Here is a 13,371-nt window from a genome sequence, read left to right as displayed (position 1 = left end):
ATATGAGATTTGTGAATGATATAAGGTATTATATGGTTTATGTTACATGAGTTTAGGAAGGACTTAGTTAAATCCTATTACGGTATTATGCCAGTATGGGGGTGGCTATTGTAAGTTATCAGATGCTTTATTCCTTAGCTTTGAACCAAGTGGGGGTGTCTGCTATCGGCGGGATGATTGCACGGTTATGTGTTGTATTGGTTTCAATTTAAGGTATACTAGTAAATCAGTTATGACTTGCAGAGGTTGAGTTCGAGAATGACTCGGGTAAGGAAATTTCAAGATGCGGGTTGTATTATGCTTTATGGGTATATGAGAATTATGGAATGATTTGAATAGTTATTGGTGAGAGATGTAGTGTTCATGGAGTAGGAATCCACTCGGTTGCTTAGAACTGTGGATTACTTCTTAGGGTGTTGGTGTGCAAATGGGGCACATGTCGTTCAGTCTGTTTGGGCGGTGCTATTGAGATTCGAGTAGAGTGGATGACTTCGAGAATGGTTCTAATGAATTCAAGATTTGTACGTGGCAATTGAGAATATTACAGATTTGTACATGGTTAGAAGCTGAGATTTAAATTGGATGGTGTCGAGATTCGCAGTATTTCTATATCATTATGGATTCTACATTTCGATATTTGGAAGGTAAAAAATAGCAACTCTAAATTCATAGAAGGTCTCTTTAGAGTGGGTATCTCGATTGTGGTACTTTTGGGGTGCTTAAGAGAGCATTCAGCGGCTTATGAGCCTTAGGGCGGTGTGTTTTTATGCTAGGGTCTCGTGTGGTGAGTCTTGGTTGAGAATTGTGGTATTATGGCGAGGAGAGGTATCAATTTGAAGGCAATTCGAACGGAACTCGGAGAATAAGAACGGGCTGGTAACGGGTTGGATCAGCATGGTAACAGATGTGATTGGCCCTTTTGGTTCTTATGATGTAGTGAATTTCTACATGTGTTTTGTAGCGATACTCTTGGGTTTTGATGGTTTGCGTAGCTTGGTTGAGTTAGAGGGATTCAGTCCTGACGGTTTGGTTAAGTGTAAATAGTTTTCAGAGAGTTCTTGATGGTTTATACCATGGTTTGAGATGTACATTTCCTACTGGTGTGTGGGACATGTTGCGTATTGTGATTTTCTCCTCGATGGGATCAAATAAAAAGTTCTTGGCTAATTGAGTGAGTAGTTGTTATGACTCGGGGTGGATTATGAAGTCCTCATGTTTTTCATATAATGGCATGGTATATGCGGTGTGTTGTGTGAGGTTGAAATTGGCAGTTGCAAGGTCACGATTCGATTTTGAAGGGAAGGACATAATTTCTTAGGCAGTATGGATGGTTTTAGATGACTAGGTAAATGACATTACTATTTGGTATGGCTTGATGAGAGTGTACATTTCAGAAGAGGCAATATGATTTGATTTATGGATACTTCATTGGTATTGCGACACTCTCCTAGTTGATCGACTGTTGGTGTTTAAATTTTACTATATGGCACGGAAGAATTATAGAAGTGTTCCTCGTAGAATGATCATGTATGAGAGATGTGTTGGATATCGGGCGGTGGAGTTAGGATCAGATATGGTGATTCGTATGTTCTATGGATTTGAAGACTAGAAGTTCTCAAGAGCAGATTGTTTCATGGTTGTAGACTGTGGAAATGTGGTCAAGGTTATCCAGAGGATAGTATGTGTTATGATTCAGCCATTGTGAACTTTCGGAGGGTTCTTTATCTATCTGCGGGTGACTAGAGCTGATTTGAGGGTCCATTGGTGGGCCCAATTTTGATTCGTATTCTACACTGAGTCGGATTGGTTGGTTTTATACTGCTATTGTTGAGGGATGTGCCATTCGGTTATTGTTGAACTTATTCGTGTCCTGAAATGATCTGTGAGTTTCTCTTCTACACTATGGGGAGTTGTGATTCGTCGGTTATATACATATAGGGTACGGTTCTATTTGGGCTTTATAGCAAAATTTGAGTGAGATGGGTATTTGGGTGTTGCATGATTGATTGCGCATTGGCTATGTTCTTTATGGATTGTTGTATGGTGTTATTTTCTCTTTGTGGTTATGGTAATGCACTTTGGGCAATTGATGTCGAATTTCGCGTGGTTATTGATTTTGAGCAGGGTAGCTCAAGGCGTATAATATGGACCAGTGTTTGGATGGGGTCATGCATTGTAGTGGAGTTATATTGAGGCCTGATCCTTTGTGTTAGATTCGTGTGTTTTGGTTCTGCAGTGTGTGATGGGTTCTTAGCATTGCATTGTGGTAATACCCGTTGAACTTGCGGGACGGTTCTCTTATTTGAGTCATTTTCCATGTTTGAGCACATTTGGAATGTTGCTTATTGATGCACGGATTGCACGGGTTGTGGCTTTAGATTGTATTGATGTGTCATGTCACTAGAGTAGTCGTGTTGGATGAAATGAGGTCATTCGACCTAGAATAGATACTATCGGAATTAATTACAACATTGTTGGAAGGATAATATTGAAAGTCGGTTTTGAAAGTTGCTATAGTCCTTGTCGAAGGAGAGGGAGCTCCATGACTTGTTGATCTGATGAATGGTTATGAGTTTCTGCGTGTTTCTTTCATCATTGGTAGTAAATAAAGGTGTTAGAATGAGGCTTTGTTTGATAAGAGATTTATTACTAGCATTGAGTTGTTTTGAGCAGCTATTGTGATTAGAAATTTTCGCTATGAGTATTTGAGTTATGCGGTATATCATGTGAGTACATCTTAGGTTGTGATTACGGTTTGATACAGCTTGTTTAGACTTATACAGTACGTAGATGCGAGATTCTGATCTTATGGGAAATTTCGGAAGTTGGAAATTTGGTTCTAAGGCTTATGGGTTAGGTTGAGTTATGAAATTTCAGTTGTGTTATGTTATCAAACCTATATGGAATAGGGTGATGTGGGATCACCCCCGGTATGAGCATGGTAAAATTACACTGTGGTTTGATGGCTTTGAGAGCAACTCTTGGGCACATTCGAGGATGATCGTATGTTTAAGTTGGGGAGGATATAACGACCCAATCGGTCGTTTTGAGCATTTGCACTTCACTTGGTAGTTTACGGGCATAAGTAGCTCCTTATGGTGTATTATGACTTATGTGAATCATCAATTTTGGTTTTCAGGTTATTCGGAATTGATTGGGAAGAATGATTCTCAGCTAGCAGCTTTAAATTTGAAAGGTTTGACCAAGTTTGACATTTTAGTATTTGACCTCAGATTGGATTTCTGATGGTTCTGCTAACTTCGTTGGGTGATTTTGGACTTAGGAGTGCGTTCGGATTGTAATTTGGAGGTCCGTAGTAGAATTTGACTTGAAATGACGAAAGTGGGAATTTTGGAGAGTTTGACCGGGAGTGGAATTTTTATATCAGGGTCGAATTCCGATTTTGGAACTTGGAGCAGGTCCATAATGTCAAATGTGACTTGTGTGCAAACTTTGAGGTAAATTGGACGTGATTTGATAGGTTTCGGCATCGGTTGTGGAAGTTTGAAGTTTCAAAGTTTATTGATTTTGAATTGAGGTGTGATTCGTGTTTTTTGCGTAGTTTGATATGATTTGAGGTGTCGACTAAGTCCGTGATATGTTTTGAGACTTGTTGGTACGTTCAGACGGGATCCCAAGGGGCTCGGGTGAGTTACGGGAAGGTTTCACACCATTTCTAGGCCATTTGCAAAGAGAAAATTTGGAAAAATGGAGTTGTGCTAGGCGATTGCGGAAGTCTTCAGGTGATCGCATAGAGTAAAATCTCTGTTGCACTAACCCGACTTTGGAAGTTTATATCTCACAATTTATAAAGAATTTGGAGATGATCCAAATATGAAAGTTGTAGCCCTTGATGTCTAGTTTTCAGAAAGTCAAACTAATTGTAATTTGAAGTTTTTTTACAAAAAGTTATGACCATTATACTAGAGACTGTCCGGAAGAGTTGGAGAAGGCTGTTGGAAAAATTTGTCCTTCTCGATCGCAGGAGAATGGCCGCCATAGAGTAAAAAAGGGGCTGAATAATTTTGTGCTTCACTATCGCATTAGTTTGTCCGCGATAGCATAGGGTAAATGCCTGGGCAGATTATAAAGTATTCTAGTTCGAGGGTTTCAGCCATTTTTGCATTTTTGGAGCTAGGAAGCTCGGATTGAGGCAATTCTTGAAGCAATTTTTCACCATATGAATTGGGGTAAGTGTTTTATACTCGGTTTTGGTTGTATTTCATGAATCTATCTTTGATTTTAGCTCTTGTTAAAGAGAAAATTGGGGGGTTTGGCCTAAAGTTGAATTTTTGAGTTTTGAATATCGAATTGGAGCCAGAATTGAGTGAAACTAGTATGGTTGAACTCGTAAGTAAATGGGTTATCGGATTTAGTGAGTTTTGTCGAGTTTCGAGGTGCGGGACCATGTGTGATTTTTTGGCCAGATTTGGGATTTGATTTAGGATTTGATCTTTATCATTTGGACTTGTTTCCTTGGGCTTTATTTGATGTATTTGAGTTGCTTTTGGATAGTTTTGAGACGTTCGGAGGACGCTACGTGCAAGGTGGAATTCTTGGAGCATCGTTTATCTTGCTCGATATTGGAATTTGCTTGTTCGACGTAAGTAACTCTGCTAAACTTAGTGTTGAAGGTATGAAACCCCTAATTACGTGTTATGTTATTGGTATTGAGGTGACGCACATGCTAGGTGACAGGCGTGTGGGCATGCACCCTTTGAATTGTGACTCTGTTGTTTCTATGGCATTGTAAAGTGGCCCTATCTTGTTGTTATTTGTGTTTTCACCATGTGGTAAAGTAATTGAGTTGTCAATCATACTAGATATCATGTTAGGCTTTATGCCGATACTGTTGGGATCCATAGTGGTCATTTCTTACTGTCATCTTATTGATTTTTACTAATATGTTCGTACTCAGTCATATTCATGCATTCATATCATATCTGAGTCTTAGTTGTTATTTATTGATACATCATATCATTGTTGTCGGGCTAGTTTCATGACATTGTGAGCTCGTGAGTGAGACTGGAGAGATTGAGGAATGAGTGAGGCTGAGAGCCTTATTATGAGTGACAGTTATGGGAGCAGGATACCCACCGCAACATATTATATTGATTACATTTTATTGGATCGCGCTGCACGCCGCAGCGATATAGTGGTTGGGCTGAAAGAGCCCCTCCAGAGTCTGCACACCCCAGTGAGCGTAGTCGACTATGTATATATATGTATATGGATTGGGTTGCACGCCGCAACGAGCCTTATGGCTATATGTATATGGATCGGGTTGCACGCCGCAACGAGTATTGTACAATGCAAATGATTGAGTGTGCTGAGTATTGAGCACGGTAAGAGATAATGCAAGATAGTGAGGTTGAGTACTCTGAGAGTGTGAGTACATGAGTTCATCACTGAGAGGCATTGCATTTGACATGCGTACTTGAGATACATGCATAGAGATGCATTTCCTTTTGCTCCCCGATTTTGATGACATTCATGATTTTACCTGTATCATGACATGTAGGCATAAAGATGTACTTTCCCCATGCTATCTGAAAAATAAAACATCTTATGTATTTTCGAAAGAATTTTTGGGGGGAAACACAGTTTTCAAACTTACTCAAATTTTTGGACGATTTTGGTGAAGAATTTGGGTTTTCACTGACACACTTGAAAAGTGGAACTATCTTTTTAAATTTTGAATAAGCTGAGCATTCTTGAATTCTGAGTTATTTCTTTTGTTACTTGCTTTACGTTATTATGAACTGTTGTTGGCTATTGGTGTTATACCCAACCTTTGTTCCAGCTCGTCACTATTTTTAACCTAAGGTTAGGTTTGTTACTTACCAGTACATAGGATCGGTTGTACTGATACTACACTTCTGCATATTGCGTGCAGATGTTGGCTACTGAGGTTGCTGTGTTCGATGAGATCTAGATTTGAAGATGTACTTGTGTTTCTGTTATAACTGTCTCTTGTTCATAGTAGCCTTAGATTTATAAAACTGTTTATGTACTTTTCAAACAGAAGATGTATTTCTTCATATCATTTTTGTAAACTTTATTCTTAGAAGCTCATGATTTGTACTAATAGTCCTTGGGGAAATGTATAAGATTCAGATAATTTCTTTTGATAAATTGCCTTATTGAATATTATTGGAATTGGATAGTATATTTGGCTTACCTAGCGGGTTAAGTTAGGTGCTATCACGACTAGCGGATTTTGGGTCGTGACAGATTGGTATCAGAGCTCTAGGTTCATAGGTTCTACAAGTCATGAGCAAGTGTATAGTAGAGTCTTGCGGATCGGTATGATGACGTCCATACCTATCTTCGAGAGGATACAGGACATTTAGGATATACTTCCCATCTTTCTTTCCTTATCGTACGACATTTATTCAGCTTGAAGCGTAACTCTTTGAATTCCTTCCATGCTTTCGTATGCGCACATGAGCGCTCGATATCAGCTTTGCATCAATGGCTTGTGATTCTATGGATGAGGTGCGAGATGTGATTTCAGTATGCTGATGATGGGCTAGTCTGGAGGACTTCAGGCTGGGTTTTGACTGTAGCTTGAGCATAGAGATGTTGATTGTGTGAGCATGTGCTTTTGGATTTATATATCCGGTTGTGTCCTTATTAGTGGAATTTGTGGCTGGATGGCTACGTGATGAGTATGATGTGACTGCGAGATGTGTTCATATGGGTTGAATTTGACTAGAAGAGTTTGCTTGTAATGTTAAAAAGACTATTGGGTGCTTTATTTTCTACCTCGATGTGACGTATAATGTCGAGTTATGAGCATATTGGAGGATCTTTCATGTTGTTTAACTGTGTAAGGGTATAGAGAGATGTCATCATAAGGCAAAACATGTGGGTTATCTCCTGCTGGGTGTCCTAAGGTTTGTGTTATCCCTATGTTGTTTGTTGAGAGTTCCCTTTTACTAGTGAATTATATGTAGTTCAATTTGAGTTTGGATCACTTGCGGAAATTGGCTTAACTGTTACGAGGATGAATGCAAGATTTACAAATGATTTGAGGTATCATATGGTTTATGTTACATGAGCTTAGGAAGGATTTAGTTAAATCCTATTACGGTATTATGCCAGTATGGGGGTGGCTATTGTAAGTTATCAGATGCTTTATTTCTTGGCTTTAAACCAAGTAGGGGAGTCTGCTATCGGCGGGATAATTACACGGTTATGTGTTGTATTGGTTTCAGTTTGAGGTATACTGGTGAATCAGTTATGACTTGCAGAGGATGAGTTCGAGAATGACTTGGGTAAGGAAATTTCAGGATGCAGGTTGTATTATGCTTTATGGGTATATGAGAATCATGGAATGATTTGAATAGTTATTGGTGAGAGATGTAGTGCGCATGGAGTAGGAATCCACTCGGTTACTTAGAAGTGTCGATTACTTCTTAGAGTGTTGGTGTGCAGATGGGGCACAGGTCTTTCAGTCCGTTTGGGCGGTGCTTTTGAGATTCGAGTAGAGTGGATGACTCTCAAGAATGGTTCTAATGAATTCAAGATTTGTACATGGCAATTGAGAATGTTGCGGATTTGTATATGGCTATAAGCTGAGATTTAAATTGGATGGTGTCGAGACTCGCAGTATTTCTATATCATTATGGATTATACATTTCAGTATCCGGAAGGTAAAAAGGAACAACTTTAAATTCACAGAAGGTCTCTTCAGAGTGGGCATCTCGGTTGTGGTACTTTTGGGGTGCTTAAGAGAGCATTCAGCGGCTTATGAGCCTTAGGGTGGTGTGGTTTTATGTTAGGGTCTCGTGTGGTGAGTCTTGGTTGAGGATTGTGGTATTATGGCGAGGAGAAGTATCAATTTGAAGGCAATTCGGACGGAACTCGGAGAATTAGAACGGGCTGGTAACGGGTTGGATCAGCATGGTAACAGATTTGATTGGCCCTTTTGGTTCTTATGATGTAGTGAGTTTATACAGGTGTTATGTAGCGATACTCTCAGGTTTTGATGGTTTGCGTAACTTGGTTGAGTTAGAAGGATTCAGTCCTGACGGTTTGGTTAAGTGCAAATGGGTTTCAGAGAGTTCTTGATGGTTTCTACCATGGTTTAAGATGTACATTTCCTACTGGTGTGTTGACATGTTGCGTATTGTGATTTTCTCCTGGATGGGATCAAATAAAAAGTTCTTGGCTAATTGAGTGAGTAGTTGCTTATGACTCGGAGTGGATTATGAAGCCCTCGTATTTTTCATATAATGGCATGATATATGATGTGTTTTGTGTGGGATTGAAATTGGCAGGTGCAAGGTCACGATTCGATTTTGAAGGGAAGGACATAATTTCTTAGGCAGCATGGACAGTTTCAGATGATTAGGTAAATCACATTACTATCTGGTATAGTTTGATGAGAGTATACATTTCAGAAGAGGCAATGTGTTTTGATTTTTTGATACTTCATTGGTATTGCAACACTCTCGTGGTTGATCGACTGTTTGTATTCAAATTTTACTATATGGCACGAAAGAATTATAGAAGTATTCCTCGTAAAATGATTATGTATGAGAGATGTGTTGGATATTCGGGCGGTAGAGTTGGGATCAGATATGGTGATTCTTGTGTTCTGTGGATTTGTAGACTATGAGTTCTCAGGAGCAGATTGTTTCATGGTTGTAGACTGTGGAAATATGGCCAAGGTTAGCCAGAGGATAGTATGTGTTATGATTCAGCCTTTGTGAACTTTCGGAGGGTTATTTATCTATCTGTGGGTGACTAGAGCTTATTTGGGGGTCCATTGGTAGGCCCAATTTGGATGCGTATTCTACACCGAGCCGGATTGGTTGGCTTCATACTGCTATTGTTGAGGGATGTGCCATTCGGTTATTGTTGGGCTTATTCGTGTTCTAAAATGATTTGTGAGTTGCTCTTCTACACTACGAGGAGTTGTGATTCATTGGTTATATGCACATAGGGTGCGGTTTTATTTGGGCTTTATAGCAGAATTTGAGCGAGATGGTATTTGGGTGTTACATGATTGATTGCGCGTTAGCTATGTTTTTTCTGGATTATTGTATGGTGTTATTTTCTCTCTGTGGTTATGGTAATGCACTTTGGGCACTTGATGTCGAATTTCGTGTGGTTATTGATTTTGGGTAGGGTGACTCGAGGCGTATAATATGGACCAATGTTTGGATGGGGTCACACATTGTAGCAGAGTTATATCGAGGTATGATCCTTTGTGTTAGATTCGTGTGTTTTGATTCTGCGGTTTGTGATGGTTCTTAGAATTGCGTTGTGGTGATACCCGTTGAACTTGCGGGACAATTCTCTTGTTTGAGTCATTTTCCATGTTTGAGCACATTTGGAATGTTGCTTATTGATGCACGGATTACACGCATTACAGCTTTAGATTGTATTGATGTGTCATGTCACTAGAGTGGTCGTGTTGGATGAGATAAGGTCATTGGACCTAGAATGGATACTATCGGAATTAATTACAGCATGGTTGGAAGGATAATATAGATAGTCGGCTTAGAAATTTGCTATAGTCATTGTCGAAGGAGAGGGAGCTCCATGACTTGTTGATCTGATGAATGGTTATGAGTTTCTACGTGTTTCTTTCATCATTGGTAGTATATGAAGATGTTAAAACAAGGCTTTGTTTGATAAGAGGTTTATTACCGGCATTGAGTTGTTTTGAGCAACTACTGTGATTGGAAATTTTCGCTATGAGTATTTGAGTTATGTGGTATATTATGTGAGTACATCTTGGGTTGTGATTATGGCTTGATATAGCTTGTTTAGATTTATACAGTATGTAGATGCGAGATTCTGATCTTATGGGAAATTACGGATGTTGGAAATTTGGTTATGAGATTTATGGGTTAGGTTGAGTTATGAAATTTCAGTTATGTTGTATTATCAAACCTATATGGGATAGGGTGATGTGGGATCACCCCCGGGTATAAGCATGGTAAGGTTACACTGCGGTTTGATGGTTTTGAGAACAACTCTGGGCACGTTCGAGGACGAACGTATATTTAAGTGGGGGAGGATGTAACGATCCAACCGGTCATTTTAAGCATTTGCACTTTGCTTGGTAGTTTACGGGCATGAGTAGCTCCGTATGATGTATTATGACTTATGTGAATCGTCGATTTAGGTTTTTAGGTTATTCAGAATTTAATTTGGAAGAATGATTCTCAGCTAGCAACTTTAAATTTGAAAGGTTTGACCAGGTTTGACGTTTTAGTATTTGACCTTGGATTGGATTTCTGATGGTTTCGTTAGCTCGATTGGGTGATTTTGCACTTAGGAGCGCGTCCGGATTGTGACATGGAGGTCCGTAGTAGAATTTGGTTTGAAATGGCGAAAGTGAGAATTTTGAAAAGTTTGAACGGGAGTGGACTTTTTTTATATCTAGGTTGGATTCCGATTCCGGAAGTTGAAGCAGGTCTGTAACGTCAAATGTGACTTGTGTGCAAAATTTGAGGTCAATCGGACGTGATTTGATGGGTTTCGGCATCGGTTGTGAAAGTTTGAAGTTTCAAAGTTCATTGATTTGTAATTGAGGTGTGATTCATGTTTTTAGCGTTATTTGATGTGATTTGAGGCCTCGACTAAGTCCGTAATATGTTTTGAGACTTGTTGGTATGTTCGGACGGGGTCCCGAGAGGCTCAGGTGAGTTTCGGGGTAGTTTCTGACCATTTCTAGGCCATTTTAGTTGTTGATTTTTGGCTACAGGGGTGTACAATCTGTTAGTGTAGATCTGGCCGCGTTAGGATAGACAAAATTTGGAAAAATGGAGTTGTGCTATGCGGTTACGGAAGTCTTCACGCGATCATATAGAGTAAAATTTCTGCTTCATTAACCCGACTTTGAAAGCTTATATCTCACAATCTATAAAGAATTTGGAGATGATCCAAAAATTAAAGTTATAACACTTGATGTCTAGTAAATTAGGGGTTTTGGCCTAAAGTTTCATAATATGAATTTTTGAGTTTTGAACATCGAATTGGAGTCGGAATTGAGTGAAACTAGTATGGTTGAACTTGTAATTGATTGGGTTGTCGGATTTTGTGAGTTTTGTTGAGTTTCAAGGTGCGGGCTCGGGTGTATTTTTTTGGCCAGATTTGGGATTTGATTTAGGATTCGATCTTTATTGGACTTGTTTTCTTGGGCTTTATTTGTTGTATTTGAATCGCTTTTGGCTAGTTTTGAGCCGTTAGGAGGTTACTACGTGCGAGGTGGCATTCTTGGAGCGTCGCTTGGCTTACTCGGTATTGAAATTTTCTTGTTCGAGGTAAGTAATTCTTCTAAACTTAGTGCTGAAGGTATGAAACCTCGAATTACGTGTTATGTGATTGGTATTGAGGTGACGCACATGGTAGGTGATGGGCGTGTGGGTATTCACCCTGTGAATTGTGACTCTGTTGGTTCCACGGTATTGTATAGTGGCCCTATTTTGTTGTTATTTGTGTTTTCACCATGTGATAAAGTAATTGAGTTGTCAATCATGCTAGATATCATGTTAAGTTTTATGCCGATATTATTGGGACCCTTAGTGGTCATTTCTTGCTGTCATCTCACTGATTTGTACTAATATATTCGTACTCAGTCATGTTCATGCATTCATATCATATCTCAGTCTCAGTTGTTATTTATTGATACATCATATCATTATTGTCGGGCTAGTTTCATGACACTGTGAGCCCATGAGTGAGACTGGAGATATTGAGGACTGAGTGAGGCTGAGAGCCTGATTATGAGTGACAGTTATGAGATCGGGCTGCACGCCGCATCATGTTATATTGATTATATTTTATTGGATCGGGCTGGATCGGGTTGTATGCCGTAACGAGCCTGAGGGCTGTATGTATATGGATCGGGTTGTATGTCGCAACGAGCCTGAGGGATGTATGTATATGGATCGGGTTGCACACTGCAACGAGCTTTATGGCTATTTATATATTATGGGATCGGGCTGCACACCGCAGCTTATGGCTATATGTATATGGATCGGGTTGCACGCCGCAACGAGTACTGTACAGTGCAAGTGATTGAGTGTGCTGAGTATTGAGCACGGTAAGAGATAATGCGAGACAGTGAGGTTGAGTACTCTAAGAGTGTGAGTACATGAGTTCATCACTGAGAGGCATTGCATTTGACATGCGTACTTGAGATACATGCATAGAGATGCATTTTCTTTTGCTGCCGGTTTTGATGACATTCATGATTTTACCTGTATCTTAACATGTAGGCATAAAAATGTACTTTCCTCATGCTATCTGAAAAATGAAACATCTTATGTATCTTCGAAAGGATTTTTGGGGGAAAACACAGTTTTCAAACTTACTCAAAAGTTTTGGACGATTTCGGTAAATGATTTGGGTTTTCACTGACACACTTGAAAAGTGGAACTATTTTTTAAAAATTATGAATAACTTGAGCATTCTTGAATTCCAAGTTATTTCTTTTATTACTTGCTTTACGTTATTATGAACTGTTGTTGGCTATTGGTGTTGGACCCGACCTTTGTTCCAGCTCGTCACTACTTTCAACCTAAGGATAGGTTTGTTACTTACTAGTACATGGGGTCGGTTGTACTGATACTACACTTCCGCGCATTGCGTGCAGATGTTGGCTGTTGAGGTTGCTGTGTTCGATGAGAGATGGAGTTGAAGATGTACATGTGTTCCTGTTGTAGCTGCCTCTTGTTCATGGTAGCCTTAGATTTATAAAACTCTATTTATGTACTTTTCAAACAGAAGATATATTTTCTTAATATCAACTTTGTAAACTCTATTCTTAGAAGCTCATGATTTGTACTACTAGTCCTTGGGAAAACTATAAGATTCTAATAATTTCTTTTGATAAATTGCCTAATTGAATATTATTGGAATTGGACAGTATAGTTGGCTTACATAACGGGTTGGATTAGGTGCCTTCACAACTAGTGAATTTTGGGTCGTGACACAATCAACCGGTGGCTGACACGTGTCCGAAGTCAGAACGACGCGACTGATGGGAAGTTTCACAGACCCGTCAACTCGATTGTAACTTAGAAGGAAGTACCGGGGTTAATTTATCGCTTCCCATTGCTTCGATAAATCAACTTCGGAAAACGAGGGGACTATCAGTGTACGGGTAAAATAGGGGGCAAAATTTTTCTCGATTCCTCGATGAGAGAACGAAGGGGAAGCACGGATCGACGTGATTATAATCGAGGTCAGAAACCCCTTATATCGAGACCCGAGAGGAATGAACGATGTATCTAAGATCTGACATGGTAAAACAATGTATCCGGATCGAGTATAACTTCTGGACCTTGGAAGTCGGGGGGAACGGTTACGCATGACGGATAGGGGGCCGTAATATTCGCCCTCAAC

The sequence above is a fragment of the Nicotiana tabacum genome, chromosome 1 (genome assembly GCF_000715075.1).
Source record: "Nicotiana tabacum cultivar K326 chromosome 1, ASM71507v2, whole genome shotgun sequence".
NCBI classification, from domain to species: domain Eukaryota; kingdom Viridiplantae; phylum Streptophyta; class Magnoliopsida; order Solanales; family Solanaceae; genus Nicotiana; species Nicotiana tabacum.
This window is presented reverse-complemented; position numbering follows the sequence as displayed.